Source organism: Eumetopias jubatus, unplaced genomic scaffold (genome assembly GCF_037043125.1).
Source record: "Eumetopias jubatus isolate StellerSeaLion01/CBP00866 unplaced genomic scaffold, mEumJub1_p1.0 scaffold_14, whole genome shotgun sequence".
NCBI classification, from domain to species: domain Eukaryota; kingdom Metazoa; phylum Chordata; class Mammalia; order Carnivora; family Otariidae; genus Eumetopias; species Eumetopias jubatus.
Genome location: NW_028274820.1, coordinates 74,140,817 through 74,157,289, shown reverse-complemented (window position 1 = coordinate 74,157,289; position 16,473 = coordinate 74,140,817).

Sequence of the window (16,473 nt, the reverse complement as noted above, 5' to 3'; positions counted from 1 at the left end):
ACCCTTGATAATATCCACGAAAATTTCCTTCATGAATTTTGAGGCAATTCCATCAAGAAGTTAGATGAAAACAGTTAATAAGCCCCTAGAATAAAAATAAAAGCCCAAACTGTGGTGGAAACTATGCATGCATTGTGAAAAACAAAAGAAAACAAAACAAAAAACACAGCCATGTACTAGCTTTGAAATTTAGGCTTTTCCAATAAGTGAGACCCAATTTCAAAAGAAGATACTCTGAAGATGTTCATAGTATATAAAGGCAATATTTCTGCAGAATAAGTTAAGTACATCTCACTAGGTTTTCCATGGAATTCTGTTAGTCAGCAATGGTAAATCCAAAATATTTTTTCAAAGCAGATTATTCATATGAAGAAATTACTTCAGCTTGGATAGGAGTAGATGTGGAATGAGAAAAGGAGAACCACAGAAGAAATTGAAAGTGATAATGATGCAGGAGGAAAAGCATAAACTCAAATTCAAATTTGTTTCAAAGGGCCTAAAATAAACGACTCTGCCTAATTTGGGGTCTCTATCGAATAGCACGTTTTCTTCATGTCAGAGAAGTACAGAACTACAGCCTACTTGTAGCCTAATGGAGGGCGGGGCGGGGGGGCACTGGTCATCAAAGACTCTAGATGAGCACAGCCTGATGGGAAGCAAGTAGTGTGTCAGCATCTACACTCCCTCCTTTCACTTAGACAAAGCAGAAAAAGATATCAGTCCATTGAGTGTCCCTTCGATGCTCCATCCACAGTGTGACGCCTGCTGACATGTAAAGGATACAAGGAGATGGTGACCACAATAAAGCCATCTGGTGACTGACCACCCAAGAGAGACAATTCCATCCAGGAGACAGGATCGCTGGAGGATCATCATAAGAAAACCTCAAATCCATGTGTACCCCAAGGACTTTCTGTAGCTGAAGTAATAAAACTACAGCTTCAGTCCTTGGAAAAGGGCACTCAGCCTCGGAAAAATCAGGAAGCCTAATCAATTGTTATTTACTTCATTCATTCATCCACACACATTGATGGAGAAAGCCTATTATACCACAGGCCCTGTGCAGATTCTGGGAACCAAAAGAGGAATTGGACACAATCCCTGTCCACTGGGATTCCCCAGATACATAAATTCTGTTGCTTGTGGCTGAAGAAGAGTGACCTAAGGATTGCTTTAAATAAAAGTAACCCAACCTGAGACTAATATAACACTGTATGTTAACTACAGTGGAATTAAAATAAAATAATACAATAAAAATAAATAAAAGGAATCCAACAGTTCTTAGAAGCTTGCTATCAGGAGCAGAGACAAATCTTTCTTCCTGTCTTGTTATTTTTGCTTTCAGACAGCCTCTTATTCTACATAATTGTTGCTTTACAGAAGACATGATTTGAACTGCAGAACCCTAAGTTCTTGTCACATGAACTTCGTTACATGAAAGTCCACTGACACACTGCTAAATACTAGTCTGTTCTTCTCCCTCCAGATAGGGTATCACGGGCAAATGAGAACCAATTGTGCTTTCAAAAACTTCAATATAAGAAATTCCAAAATGACCCTGAGTAACATCTCTAATTCTAACCTAGACAGGAAATTTCTGGCTACCCTCATCTCCTCATGTTTCAGTTAAGCCTTCTTCCTTCTGACCATATGGCCTTTGAACAGCAAATCATTCTCTGTAATTTATTGTGTCCTTAAAAACAATATTTATTGTGGCTGCATAAAATGGAATATTTATTGTGCCCCATGCCAAATGGAATGAAATGATAACTAGTATCTCTCTACAGTACTGAATAACATGAGATTATCTCAGAATTCAAGTGTATTCCTTTACCACTTGAGTATTTCACTTTCGGAGAAAGGGGATTTAGCCTTTTCATAATGAAAAAAAAAATAGAATCAAGCATTTCAAATGCTTGGGTAGCTTCCATAATTTCCAGAAGACATTTTTCAAAATTCTGTGTATAATGTTAGGATTAGGGAACAGAAATTTAATACTTTGTATTTGTGAATTTGATGTTAACTGTAATAAAAAAAAGGTTCAGGCTCACGCTATAGATCCAAAAAGAATATTGCAAAATGAGTTTGTTTTCCTTTTTAAACCACCTGATAAATTTGCAGAAATTATCAAAACAACCACAGCCCTAAAGTTCAAAGAATTTATAAAAATAATAATAATAATTTAAAATAATTCATATGATTTAAAAATACATTCGTTCAAATAATTTGGGGTAGGGATGATTCTTGCAAGAAAACCTCACATTTATTATGTGAACTGTTATTTTTGAAAAACAGAAGTACTATTCTAAGTACAAATAATTCCCAGGAAAACTGTTTGTTCGTATAACTCTTTTAAAACCTACCTTAATGATTGCTTTGCAAAGTTGATTGTTATCGTCATTCCCAAGAAGGAGTCTGACATTTTATCAATATCTCAGCATTTTCAAGGAACATAGGCAATAGCAGTATGCCACTTCCAAGGATCTTTATTAGGCACAGAATTTAACTGACAGTTACATCAACATAAGCAGGGGCTCCTATCTGATTTGGTCTGGTCAAACTATTCCGAGTGTTTATAAACTGTAGATTCAGAACAGATGTATGCATATCTTCATAATTTACCATTTTAGAGATGTGATGCACTTTCCCTTGTAACGGTCTAAAATCTCATGGCAAGGTTTTTATTATATGCAAATTAGTAGCATTTGATTAGGTCCTGAGGCAGCTTCACCTGGGTGTTCAGAGGAATAGCAACGGGAAGTGAGGAAGAATATTTCATCACCGAAGTGTGTTTTCCCTTGGGGGATACCACCATTTGATTTTGACATTTATTTGTCCTGTGCTATAAAGGACAAAACTACAATTACACTTTTTTTCTCTACTGTGCAGTGGGCACGGTGTCAGAAAAAATTAAATCAAAGATAGTATGTTTGCACACAAAATGAGCTCTAAAACCCAAACTTATTGAACAAACCTCCGGTTACAATCCTAGTGCATTAAAAAAATACTATTGGACTAAGCACAATGTTGAGTGTATATAGAAAACATCCATGAGAACCCAGCCTGAAGAAACAGGATTGCATCTATTGTATGGTGGTATCTTGGCTTTTATAGCATAAAAACTATGAGTTCATAGCTTAAAAACTATGGGTTACTTTCTTAATAAGTTCCAGTTTGCCTTATTCCATTTTTAGAATACTGAAACAAAGGTGTTCTCTGCTAGTTAATTTGGTTACTATATCAGTGAATAACATTTGCCAAAATAAGTTTGGTCGCATTTTAAATGTTCTGTAACTGATTTCAAATTTGAACTCTGTAGCACTTTACTTTTCTCAGTCTTAAAATAATTTCCAATCCCATGAATGATTGCATTCACCTTTTTCACAATCGGACTTGATAATACTGAAAGTAATTCGAAAATATATTTCATTTGTCCATTTATCAAAATACAGATACCTTTGCAAATGATTACCCTCAGCAAGAAATACAAGGAAAGATGGGGCACCTGGAGGGCTCAGCCTGTAGAACAGATGACTCTTGATCTCAGGGTTGTGAGTTTGAGTTCTACGTTGGTATAGAGATTGCTTAAAAATAAAATCTTGAAAAAAACAAGAAATACATGGAAAGAGACTGAGCATAGCCAATGACAGCTGTAAATTTTCTTAAGGATGGAGTCACTACTTGTTCCGTAATTATTCTTATGTCTGACAATTATGAACAATCCAGTAGAGAGTCAACAAATTAAAACTTCCCTGGAAATATTCTAAATTTTATTTCTTCCCAAATCCATGTTTCTCTCTAATGGGTTTCTTTAACCAAATAGTCAGAAAGCACATTGTTCTTTAGATAGATAAGTAAAACTAAAATCACCGAGACCCCCAAAATATTAGAATTGATGCATTTCTATGAATTTCAAGGAAAGTTACCTTCTTCCTTTAGGTTTTATATATTTTCTAAACATCATAAATCCAAATATAAATAATAATTATGTATCTGGCCCATGAAAAGATGGCTCTAGATGCCAATAGTGTCAAAGAGAAAACTGAAATGGTAGTTAAGTGCTAATAGTAAAAAGTAAGATGAGATAAAAATCCTCTCTAATTAAGGCAATCTTAAGTCATGAATGATGTAGCTATTATGAATTATTAAGGATGGTCCCAGTAATTTAACCAAAAATAATCCTCTTACTATATTCCCAAAAGCCAAGTATTCTGATAATTTAAAGCTTTGAAATCTTCGCTTCACTTTGAAGGGAAACAAAATTAAATTACCTTTTTAAAAGGCCATACGTTGAACCATAAACTCCCTTTTTCTATCCTGAAAAGGATCCCTTGTTTAGTTTTAATTGGAATTATGTGTAACAAAATTTAAAATCATTAATACGATTGAAAGGAACATTTTAGGTAGTGAATTAAACAGGAAGCCAGGCAAGTCTTTGATTTTTCCCCTCCCATGGAGTGAGCCACCCTATCACGCATTTTCTAGAATGGCTCTGAAGAGGGCAAGCCAAAAAAGTAAGAATTAAAGGATAACTGGTCCAGATATCTACAAATGCACTTATGAGTGGATGATCAAAGATTTTTTTAGATTAACTCCTGTAGTCCAAATGCAATTCTGTCCTGCAACAGAGCCAGTCCTCTCTTTTCTACAGATGCATTGTGTTTTTGTTGTTGTTTTTAAGATAACGTGGTTCATCTGAATTCTAGATGTGTTTAATGGGTTTAGAAATTGACTTCAGCTAATGAGGCAGAAGAGTAAGTACGCAGTGAGCTAGCAGTACTGCAAGGATCATGGGATTGTGAACGTGACAGAGCTTGTGAATAGAAAGTATGAATTACTTAATAGAAAAATACAATACCAATGAAAGATATTTTTATTATAAATTTAAGAGACCTAAAAGATGTTGAGGAGAGGTTGGAAGTCAAGAGGGAACCAAATCCATGCCACATAAGGTAGTGAATATTCATAATTTGAACTTTATCTCCCCTGTGAGGCTATAAAACTTCTCACGAGCTGAGAAACATCTTCCACCACCCGCAGGGTTTGAGAGCGTGCACCACAGTGATAACCAACCCATGGCCTGGGGCCACTCGGAGCTCTTCAGAACACCATGCTTAGGAGACCCTTGAAACAAGCTGGAAGGAAGGAAGGAAGGAAGGAAAGAAGGAAGGAAGGAAGGAAGGGAGGGAGGGAGGAAGGAGGGAAGAAAGAAAGAGAAAGAAGGAAGGAAGGAAGGAAAGAAAGAAAAAGAAAGAAGGTAAGAAGGAAAGAAGGAAGGAAAGAAAGAAAGAAGGAAGGAAGGAAGGAAAGAAAGAAGGAAGGAAGGAAGGAAGGAAGGAAAGAAGGAAGGAAGGAAGGAAGGAAGGAAGGAAGGAAGGAAAGAAAGAAACCTAATTGTCATTAAAAATTGTGTTGATGTTATAACTAGAATCCCAGTGATATCTTATCCCTTGGGAAACTGAGAAATATTAGGACCTAGGGAAACACGTGCTCACATCGTAACAAAGTAGCGTGATGGGCAGAAAGGAAGTGAAACCAGCAGTAATATCCTAAAGAAAATATGGCTGTGACCCTTTCCTCCATGCTGCCTCTTCTTACTCATTTTGCCTTCAATCAGATTCGCCAGAGTTGATATGGGAGGCACTCACTGAGTTCCGGCGGAGGAGCATTGATTAAGCACACAAATGCCCTTTACTCCTGACCAAGTGCTATTTAACGTGTTTACGTAAGAGTCAGACAATTTCCTTAAGGAAATCATGCACATTCCATCCTAATCCTGGTTCTAGCCCAGGTTAGGCCTGGCGATGTGGCCCGGACTTGCAGAGAGAAAAGGCATTGCGGCCGTGGCTCTATGCGAGCACCAAGTGGATGCCTGTCCCCACAGGACACACGTCGCCGCACCAACCACAGGGGCGTTCAACCATGTCCGAATCTGGGGCAGGTCTGGGCCGCTATGTCATCCTAACTATAGCGATAGACTCACAGATGCATAATCCGCACACCCAACTGAAGACTGGAGGAAAGAATTAGAAGTGCATTCCACTAAAAATACATGACCCGGGGGCGCCTGGGTGGCTCAGACAGTTAAGCGTCTGCCTTCGGCTCAGGTCATGATCTCAGAGTCCTGGGATCGAGCCCCACATCGGGCTCCCTGCTCAGCGGGGAGCCTGCTTCTGCCTCTGCCTGCTGCTTCCTTTGCTTGTGCTCTCTCTCTGTCAAAAATAAATTAAAAAAAAAAAAAAAAATACATGACCCGCTGAGAGCCAGGTAAATTGTCTTTAAAAGCTTCAAATGATTTGCCTTTTCAAAAAATCAAAAAACCTATCGACTTTTCAAGAAAAACATTCTCTGGTGAATTTACAAATAGTTTCTCGGTTTCACCCATTCCATTCGCTAGTTCCACATGTCTCAAGAAAACAATCCATCAATTACAACAAAAAAACATGTTATCCAGGTAACTAGAAGTTTTTATAATGATAAAATGTTTTCATATTAAAACAAGCTCAGAAATTTAAAGGGTCTTTTCCTCCATATATTTCTTTAGATACATTATACAATAGAGGCATGTACAGAAAAATGAAGAGAACTGGTTAATCAGTTTAAAAAAAAGCAAACATGAATGGCTCTTCCTTCTGTTTTAAGTCTTTAATGAATCATGGAACACTACATAAAAAAAATAAATTAATTAAAAAAAACAGTCCAAAGATATCATGTATTGGTTGGCTCTGAAAGGCATTATGATTAAAAGATGGGAACAATGTTAGATCCTGCAAATGAGGATTTTGTAAAATAAAAGAGAAAACCTTGGTGTATGTTTATTAAATATTTGTTGAGCTCCAATCATATGGTAGCATTATGGAACATTTAAATGTGGTTCCTGCCCTTGTTTTCTTATTATCTTCTTTGGTTTTTTTCTTAACAGATCTGACTAGCTCCTGCAGCTTTGAAAAAGAATTTAAAGCCCATAAATTTCACAAATCCTAAGCAAAGAAGCATATATTAGTTCTTCAAAGCATATTGGTATATTTTTTAACTGCGGATTTTAGCTTTCATGTGATAAAAGTTTGAGTGATTTCCTTACCATGTCTTGTTAAGGCTTAAGTTCCTCATTTACATATTTGATGTCTCTCAGGAGACAGACAAGCTTCAAGTTAATTATCTATGTAGCTATAAGAACCCTTGTTTCCTGGTTAAGAACTCTCCAAAAGAAAACTAATAGTTATTAAATGTTACACTGAGTCACCAAAAGTAATCAGGATACACAATGAGAGGCACTAAACAGGCACTTAAATTTAATAAAAAGCTCAACTTTTTATAAGATAAATGAAATATAAATCAATTAAATCTCTTACAGTAATTTTCAGGGAAAACAGCCAGCAGACACCAAACAGCTAAAATCTCTGCTCTAGAAAGTGATTAGGCACTGCTGGAGGCTTGAGGAAATTACTGTAAAATTCTGGATATAGACCCATTGAACTCAGATTTGTCAGAGTTGTAATTAAAGAAATGCCACATCAAAAGAAATGTTAGTGTGTCCTGCACCGAGTGCGTGTGAGTATGCGTGTCTGTGCACGCACATATGCATGTATGCATGTAGATATATGAATGTATATGTCCTATATATACATATATACTATGTGCTATTCATAAATATATGCTTTATTTTGTATAATGACAAAATAACATATGTGGACAAAAATGATCATCTTTGAATCTGAAAGTCTGTTCAGGAGCAGTTTCATGGAATGATAACAAGAAAGAGAAGAAAGAAGGGCAAGCATAACATAGACTTGAGTTGCAGTTGGGAAATTGGAACCACAGCTATCAGGTGAGTTAATTAATCTGGGTATCGTTCAGTAAATGAAAGTGTGCCATCTATTTCACAAGGGCCCATTGTGTCTTGCATGTGAAACAAATTTACCCTGTTTGATTAAGGATTACTGATTGCCTCCAATTTATTATATGTATCCTATAATTAAGTCACAATGAGTTCGAATGAAATGGGGATGGTCTCCTCCACAAAGAAGACAACAAGCTCATTCTAGGAAGACCTTGGGGGTCATTCAAGAAGCAATTAAATGTTCTCCAGGGTGCATTAAAGGGAAAAGAGCCTGGTGGGCTGAACGGCCTCTCCTTATATTCCAGCCTTCTCAATAATCTCCTACTTTTATGGAGACAAATGAAACTATGTCATAAAATAACTCAAGGCACTATCAGCAAGGAAAACAATGCTGTCTGCTCTCATATTAAGAAAAACATTGCCAAGAAAACATACTACCTAGAAGGAGGAAAAGATAACCAAAGTGACACCTTCTGTCAGAATCCATTTAAAGGGGGAATCTAAAAAAAAAAAAAAAAAAAAAAAAAATCAATGCACTCTGAAATAGTGATGTGATCTTTGAGAAATATACATCAATTATTTTTCTGTGTACAAGTAGCAAATACATAGGATAAAATCTTTTTGGCAAGTGAAATGCAATGAAAGGACCAAGATCAGTATCAGTATTGTGCCTACAAATATATTTTTCCATATTTTTATAAATGGTTCTCAAAGGTGGACACTACAAAAAAGAAATTATACTGGACACTTGATAAAAATGGCAAGGAAGACTTTATTAAAGATATTGCATTATTATATTTCTGTGAGAAGATTTACATCTTAAAGGGCAGAGAAAGAATTTACAATTGCAAGTTTTTTTAAGGAAATTCTCTAAGAAAAGAGAGGTCAGGAAGAAACCTGGCAAAAGTTCAGGCAAGTTCCAGACCATCTCAGTCAGTACACTATTCTGAAATCAGGATGACCTCACACAGAACTGGGAGCATCCCAACTTAAACCATCCCCTTTACAAATGGATCTGTTTGGGAAACACATGCCCTAACACATGTCAGCCTGCAAAAAGTTAATAGGAAAATTTAGATGACTGTAGGAAAAAAATATAATAATTAGAAGATGAATTAAAAAGAAAAAAAAACAGTTGAGAGGCACCTGGCTGGCTCAGTTGGTACAGCATGTGATTCTTGATCTCAGGGTCATGAGTTCAAGCCCCACATTGGGTGTAGAGTTTACTTAAAAAAAAAAAAAAAACAACAGTTGATTTTGTTGACATCCAAATCAAATTGTGAAAACCTTACCAACTAATAAGTGACCCAGGATTTACAAAGACTTTTCTGTTTTCAGCATAGTCGCAGAATGAGCACATTTGTACATAGAAACCACATGTTATAATGGAAAAAAAGTTGCAAATGGAATCTGAAGAACTCGGCCCACATCTCGGCCACATAAGTCATTTGTTCCATAGACCTGGGAAGATTATGTATCCTCTCTGAGCTTTATTTTTCCCATCTTCAAAGAAAGATAGAAGCCGCCCTGCTTACAACCCTGCAGATAAGAGAATGTCCTGAAAACGTGTAAAATGTGTAATGAAAGGGGGTACCAGAGAGAAAAGCAGAGGTAAGGTCAGAGTGGACCCAAAAGCTGTATTTGGGAATTTTCCCCTAAAACCTAAAAGCAACAAGAAACCATTGGAAGATTTTTAAGCAAGGAAGTGGCACAGTAGTATCATTTTCACTTGCAAATAGTCACGCTGTCGGCAATATGGAGCACAGGTTAGTTGGGCACAATACTGGAGACAACACAGTATGTGGGCCTGGGGGCAGGCTGACTAGCTCCTGCAGCTTTGAAAAAGGCCCAAGGATGGTAGGTACTAGAGCTGAGGCAATTTGGAAGTTCTGTTTAAGACAAAGAATGCAACATTCTAAGACCAGGGTGTTTGCCAAGCCTATGGAAGTATAGAACCTTAATACTGAAGCAGCATTAGCTTAGCAATAAGTTGGCCTCTCTGGAGGCAGTTGAAATAACAGTATGGACCTGATAATGGTACATTGATCCAAAATGCTTAGAGTGGGGATGAGGATACTGGAGAGAGTCCAGAGACAGGAAATGGGGCAGAATTGGTAGGACATGATGCCTGATTATATCAAGAAGGGTAAGAGAGGAGGAGTCAAGAGGTCTGGGTTTCTGGCTGAGTGGATTCAGACCAGTGGGTGACAGGCTTAGCCTCAAGAAGAGGTCACCTCTTCTCTTACAACGGGAGGGGGAAAGGAAGCTTGATTGTGGATGTACGGGTGAGGATTTTGTTGGCAAGCTGATGCGTTCCCATATCTGTTATGAAGCAAATTGCAATGCAAGAGGGCACTTTGTCAGAAGAGAGGGAGAAGGCAGAATCGTCAGTGCTGCCGAGAAGACAAGGAAGGGGAGGGCTTACAAATGTCTTTTGGCATGAACAACTGCATCTTTGTAAAAGAGCAGATTCACCAGGTGGCAGGAGAGCGAAAGGGAGATGATACAAGGGTGTGGATGCAGACGTGAATATGGCATAGATCAAGGGGAGGCAACTCTGGAGAATTCTGCTGGTGAGGCAAAGCAGAGTGACAGAGCCACAGTTAGAGAGGATGTGGGGTTGAGGAGGCATAGAGAAGAAGTGATGAAAACTAGGTGAGCAGGTTGGAGATTGGGATACAGGAGAGACTAGTAACCTGAATAACAGCAGCATATAAAAGGATGGGACTCAAAGCACGATGAGTAGGATAATCTTCAAATAGAAGGGGTGTCTTCTCTGGTTCAACAGGAGATAAAGAGGAAATAATAGTTGCTCACGCAGCTAAGTTTGTTGGTTTGGGAAAGAAAAGAGTGTTCCTTTTATTTATTTATTTTTTCTTTCTTTTTTCCTGTGAGGCTAGAGGCAAGCATCATTTGCCGAAAATGAGACTGTGGAGGTGCGGGTGGGGGCAACAGTAGTCAGAGGCTAATGGAGAAGATTTGAAGGAAGCATCATAGGGAATAGGGGGGAGCTAATCGGGGCACCAGAAGAGATGGGGCAGGATGGGGGACCAAGTGAAGGTAGAAAGCATGAATTTGGGTGGCAACAGTCCGTGAAGTTATGTGTGTGCACGTGTGTGTGTGTGTGTGTGTGTGTGTGTGTTTCCAACAGTTCACCAATTAATGTGCCATTATGAAGAAAGCACATGGCTGCATTGACCCAGGGTTGGAATTTTATCAGGTGGATGAGACAAAAGGACAATGGGTTAAAGATTCTAGAGATATAGACGACAGTGTAGTTAAAAAAAAGAAAGGACTGTGGCGTCCAGTCAGCTTAGAGAAGAGAGTAAAAAGAGAGTAAAGGGACATGTGGGCTGATACCTGGAAAATTAGTAGAACAGCGAAAAGACGGGATATCCCTAAACGGGTGAAGGATGAGAAGAGCATTAGTAATCGGACGAAGAGTTAGAAGGACAGCTAGGTTGCAGTCATGGGGAGAGTGTTTCGATGTGTTCTTCCAGAGAAGGAACCATTGCAAATGATTCCAATGCCCAGAATGTGGTCATAGGTTTGGGTACTTGAGATAAACTGGACGTAAAGGCCACTGGAAGGAAGACATCGAGAAAATGAGCTAAAATGTTGGGTTAAACATCAATGTGAACAGTCATTGAAGATGACGAAAGGAGCTGGAACAGAAGGGAAAGTAGTAAATCAGGACGAAACATCCAACTGGCTGGTAGACTTTAGGTTGGTAGAAGGAAATAAAGGGCTTCAAAGGACTAAGTGTTTTCATTTGGATTAAAAAAAAGATCCAAAGGGGGAACTGGGAAGGGAGGAGGGTGTTACCCCCCCCCTAAGGTATGTGGTGTATGAGGGAACGAGAAACCTCAGTGTAATGAGCAGCCTTGGAAAATGTACCTGTAAGAGGCCTCTAGGTCTCTAGTAAGATCAGGAAGGAAGAAAACATTACAGGAAGGGTTTGAGGGTACCAGGAGTAACTGAGGATTTGGGCGGCACCCTGAAAAGTTCAGAAGGATGCTGCAGTGGAAGAGAAGTCAGGTGAGGAGGGGCACAGAGCGGTCTGGGATGAAGATTCCAGAGCCTGAGAGGAGGGTTTCGTTTTAGGAGAAACTAGGGACAGCAGGAGACAAGGCGTAGTGGGTTTCTTTCTCTCCCAATTCTTCTGATAAAAACCCGATGAACAGGCAGAAAATGGGCTGATCCCAAAGGTATTTAGACAGATCATCTCCAGTAGAAGGGACAGCAAACAAAGAAATAAATCAGGTTCCTAGAAAAAGAGGTTGTCAGGGTATCAAGGGCAGATTTGATGTGTTCGCAGTGTTGCTTAGGAGAGGCCCTGGGTGTCATTTATACACAGCTTTGTTAAGTCTTTCTGTGGCTTAAATAATAAACACAATGACTCTCTTTGATTTATGTGCATTTTAAAAATCAGGCTTTTCATAGGTTAGATCTAAAATAGAAAACAAGAAATGTCCACTTATTTGACCTTGTTACGCAAGTTTTTGTCTTCAACAGCATACTCACTGTTGGGAACCTCTTGTATGAACTCACCCATTCCAGTCACCCTGGCCTGGCCTGTTTCCACGTTATTAACTTTTGTTCCTGGTCTAGAATATTCCTTATCTTCTCTCTTACCCAAGCCCTACCTTTCATCTGTGTCAGCCTTCAGGACCTAGCCATCCAAAAACCCTTTCTCTGAGGACCAGGCCTTGGAGATCTTTCTGAACTCCCAGAATGTGATGATTTCTACAGAAGTGATGATTTACACAAGTGGATGTAAGGATCTACACAGATGCTCCTTCATCTTGTTATTTTGTCATCAGTATGTGTACCCTGCCTCTCCAGACTGTAAGGGCCCCGAGGGCATAAACCTTATTTGACCTGTGCCCATTTGCATCCTCCATCCACAGCAAGATGCTTTCCCATTTCAGGGAGGCAATAAGATGACCATGTTGTAAGACAACCCTTGCATGTGAGTTTAGTTGGGGACGCCTGAGCTAAAGGAGGCCTCTCTGGGAGAAACTATAGGTTTCATGAAAAGCTGGTGAAATATTTATGAACAGAGTAGCTTTTCTACACCCCTTAAATTATACAAGGTAGGTATAGGACCAGCCCTGGCAGAAGGGGGATTATTAAAAATATATATTTAAGCATAAGAATCGTTATAGGATATCTTTTTTTTAAGTTTTGGTAACAGTAACCTCATTGAGAAAATACTCAGCTTAGTAGTGGAAGATTTGCTCGAGTCATGCCATATATATTTACTAGACTAATGACATCTAAAGAATTGATAGTAATGACTGAGTAAAAGTTGATTTTTATTCTAAGATGTCCTTTGAACAGCTGCTCACATCTGAACACACATCTGGGCTTACAAAAGTGGGGGGATCAAAGAACAGACAAGTAAAGAGGCCCCCGGTGCGGTCATGAGCACTCTCCACTGAACAGCTGCTGCAAGGCATGGTTCTCTGGAAGATAAGGAGGTAAATTGCACAGCTGGCTTGGGAGGTCATCGTATCAGCCCCCTGTTCATCGACCCGGGCTCTGCTCCCTGGTCTCTGGCTATTTCAGGAATGGCAAGGACATGAAAGAAATTCCCCAGAAGGCAGAGGTCACGGGAGCTGTGAAAATTTTCTATGCTTCCTCTGTACCTGTCTTCTGGGGATGGGCTAACCCTCCCAATAAATGCCATGTCCAGACTGTACATCCAAGGTGAGATGTAGGATCAAAAATAAATAAATATATAAGAATCCAAGAAATTTAGTAGTGAATTAGCATCTAAAATTGGGAAATAGGTTGTTTCCTCTGGGGCCGTATCCTCTGAGTTTTTTGACACAAATTTCAGGCAATAAAAAAATAAATGGAAATGGATAGGGCTCAATTTATAAATTAGGTTAACTTAAGAACCAAAAGAGACAACAAACGCACAAAAAAAATCAAAATGTAGAGCAAAAAAAAAAAAAAATGCTTGGGGTTTCTATGAAGCCACAACTTTAACACTGCAACAGCTCTGAAATGTGAGTTGTTTTACAATTCGAAAGGCACAAAATGATAGGGGGCTAGGGAGGAATGGAAAATGTTTGAAAACAATAATGCTATTCATACAAAGAGGGTGTGTGCTTAAACTTCTGCACCTTAATGGGACTGCTGTGATCCAAACAAATACACTTACCTTACAACTTTGCTCTGAGACTGTCTGACTGAATGTATCTTCTCCATCCTGGCTATTGTCACCGAGTCAGACCAACAGTGGTGAACATTTCTCAAAATTTGTTTCCTTCCTGTTTGAAGAAAGCACAGACATCTTTAAAAATCTTTGTCACGTTTCAGTTTTTAAATCCAAATTCAAGTTAGATACGGAAAAAAAAAAAAAGGTTTACTCCAGAGTATGCTTTTTGGCCAAATGCTGAATTTGGTTTACTACATTGTGGAGGCATTCAGATCTCTCACTTAAGGAAAGGCCGTAGCATCCACTGAAGTCCAATAAGATTATGTTGTTATGTGAAAATTAGTGGAGAAAATGTAAGGCCAGGAAAAGAAATTGCAGGTGAAAATCTTTGTGACTTTGGAATGAAAAAAGACTTCTTAAGATTCAAAAAGGTCAGCAAGATCAAGACTAAACCAAATTTGGGGTTTCTGTTTATCAGTTGCCATAGACTAATGGCTGACAGAACCAGGAAATCTGAAGACCCTTCAAAAACAAAAACTAATGAGGAATTAGTATCTACATTCTAGAAGAAACTTACACAAAAAAAGAAAAAGATAGGAAACCTGATAGGAAAAAAAAATGAACAAATATAGAAAGAGAAATTCAGTGAGAACATAAATAACAAATATTTGTAAAGATGCTCAGTCTAATTACTAGGAAAAAATGCAAATTAAAGTACCACTTCACATTTAGTAGATTTGTAAAAATCTAGAAATTGAGCAATACCAGGAGTTAGCCAAAATGTGGAAATAAAACTAGTAGTCATTCTGAAGCACAATCTGGCAGTACTTAGTGAAAATTGGAATGGTGTAACCGATGACCTGGCAATCCCTCTCCAGGGCATATCCTTGGAGAATCTCTCACACAGTTGCTTAAGGGGACATTTAGAAGAATATGTCACATTAGTGGTGGTGGCAGAGTTTGAATCAAATAAGATCACTAACAGAATAGATTGGTAAAGCGTGGTGCACACATACTATAAAACGTTATGCCTTGCTTAGAAGCAATGATCTGGAAATGCAAATAGCAAACATGGGTAGATCTTAAAAACACAGTCTTAAGAAAAGGAAAAAAGAAACAATACAAGATCTTAAATATCATGCTGCTTTTGCAAGTTAAAAATGCAGAAATACATAAAACATAGTGTATAAAAGAGAAAAAGAAAAATCAATGGGGACAAACACGTGGCTTTTAAAAATTCAGAAGTTAAATGTTGTAAGTTATAATTAGAGCTAGGTCCACCTTTAATCTTAAAACAGCATAGTAATCGTTATAGTGAATAACATTCCCTGCTTTTTAGCTACATGTGAAAAAATAAACTCTCCGTTCATAGAGTGCATTCTCTCTCAAAGGAGGAACCACAACTCTGCAGACCAGGATTCCTGGGGTCTCACCCTTCTCAGTCAATGCTGCAAGAAAACAAGGCCAGAGGTCATCTGAATCGGGGACAAGATGCTAGGAGTTGGACTGAAGCTTTTACCCCAGCTTCCTCCCAAAATTTATCATCCTAAAACTTTTGGATAAAATTAGCAAAACTTACTACATATCCATCATAAATAAAGTCGGCAATGTAAGAGTTTATCATGTTATAAAAAATATCTCTGTAGTAGAAAAGCGTTTCACATCTGATGGCTAATTATATAACAAAATTTAATAAAATTTATTAAACCTGTGTGAAGTCTATATTGTAAACAGACATGCCATGCAGTAGAAAGAGGTTCTGCTCTTGAGAATTTCAAAATGCAATAAGAAAAATTACTTAAAAGGATGAGAGATCACATACTAGAAAACATTTAAATAAGTGTAATATAATCCAGTAGTGCATATTATGTTGACTACAATGCAATGAAACTCCTTCTATAAATCAATCAACTACATAGAAATAGAGCCACTTTTATGATTCTATTCCATACTTTATGTACTTTATGTATTCCAAAGAGGTACTTGAGTTTAAGAAAGAAGTCTGAAGCAGTATTCAGGTTAATTCATACAAAGTGAGGTAGAAGTTGCTATAAATTTGGAAAATAAGAGGTACAATAAAATTTAATAAGAAATTTCCCTTGAACATTAGTGCTTAAGGTAAATTAAATTAAAATTTTAATTATAAGAGAAAGAGAAAGTAGAAAATGTCATTATAGATTCTGAAGAGGATTCAAGATATTTTAAGGTTGATGCCATCGCTTCCTGTTACTGTCAATCTCACTACAAAAGATAAAACTTAGATTTTATTTAATGAAGATATTTCATCAGCTCTATTCTTGTACTTGCTTGACTTGACCGGAACCATATGGGATTCCCAACTAGCAAAAAAGTAAGAGGGTAAAAGTAAGAGAAATGAAGTTTTTCTATGGCAATACCTGAGAAAAATCCAAAGGAAAAAAAAATGAAGACATTGAAATTGTTGAGAGGCAATGGAGTGTAGAGT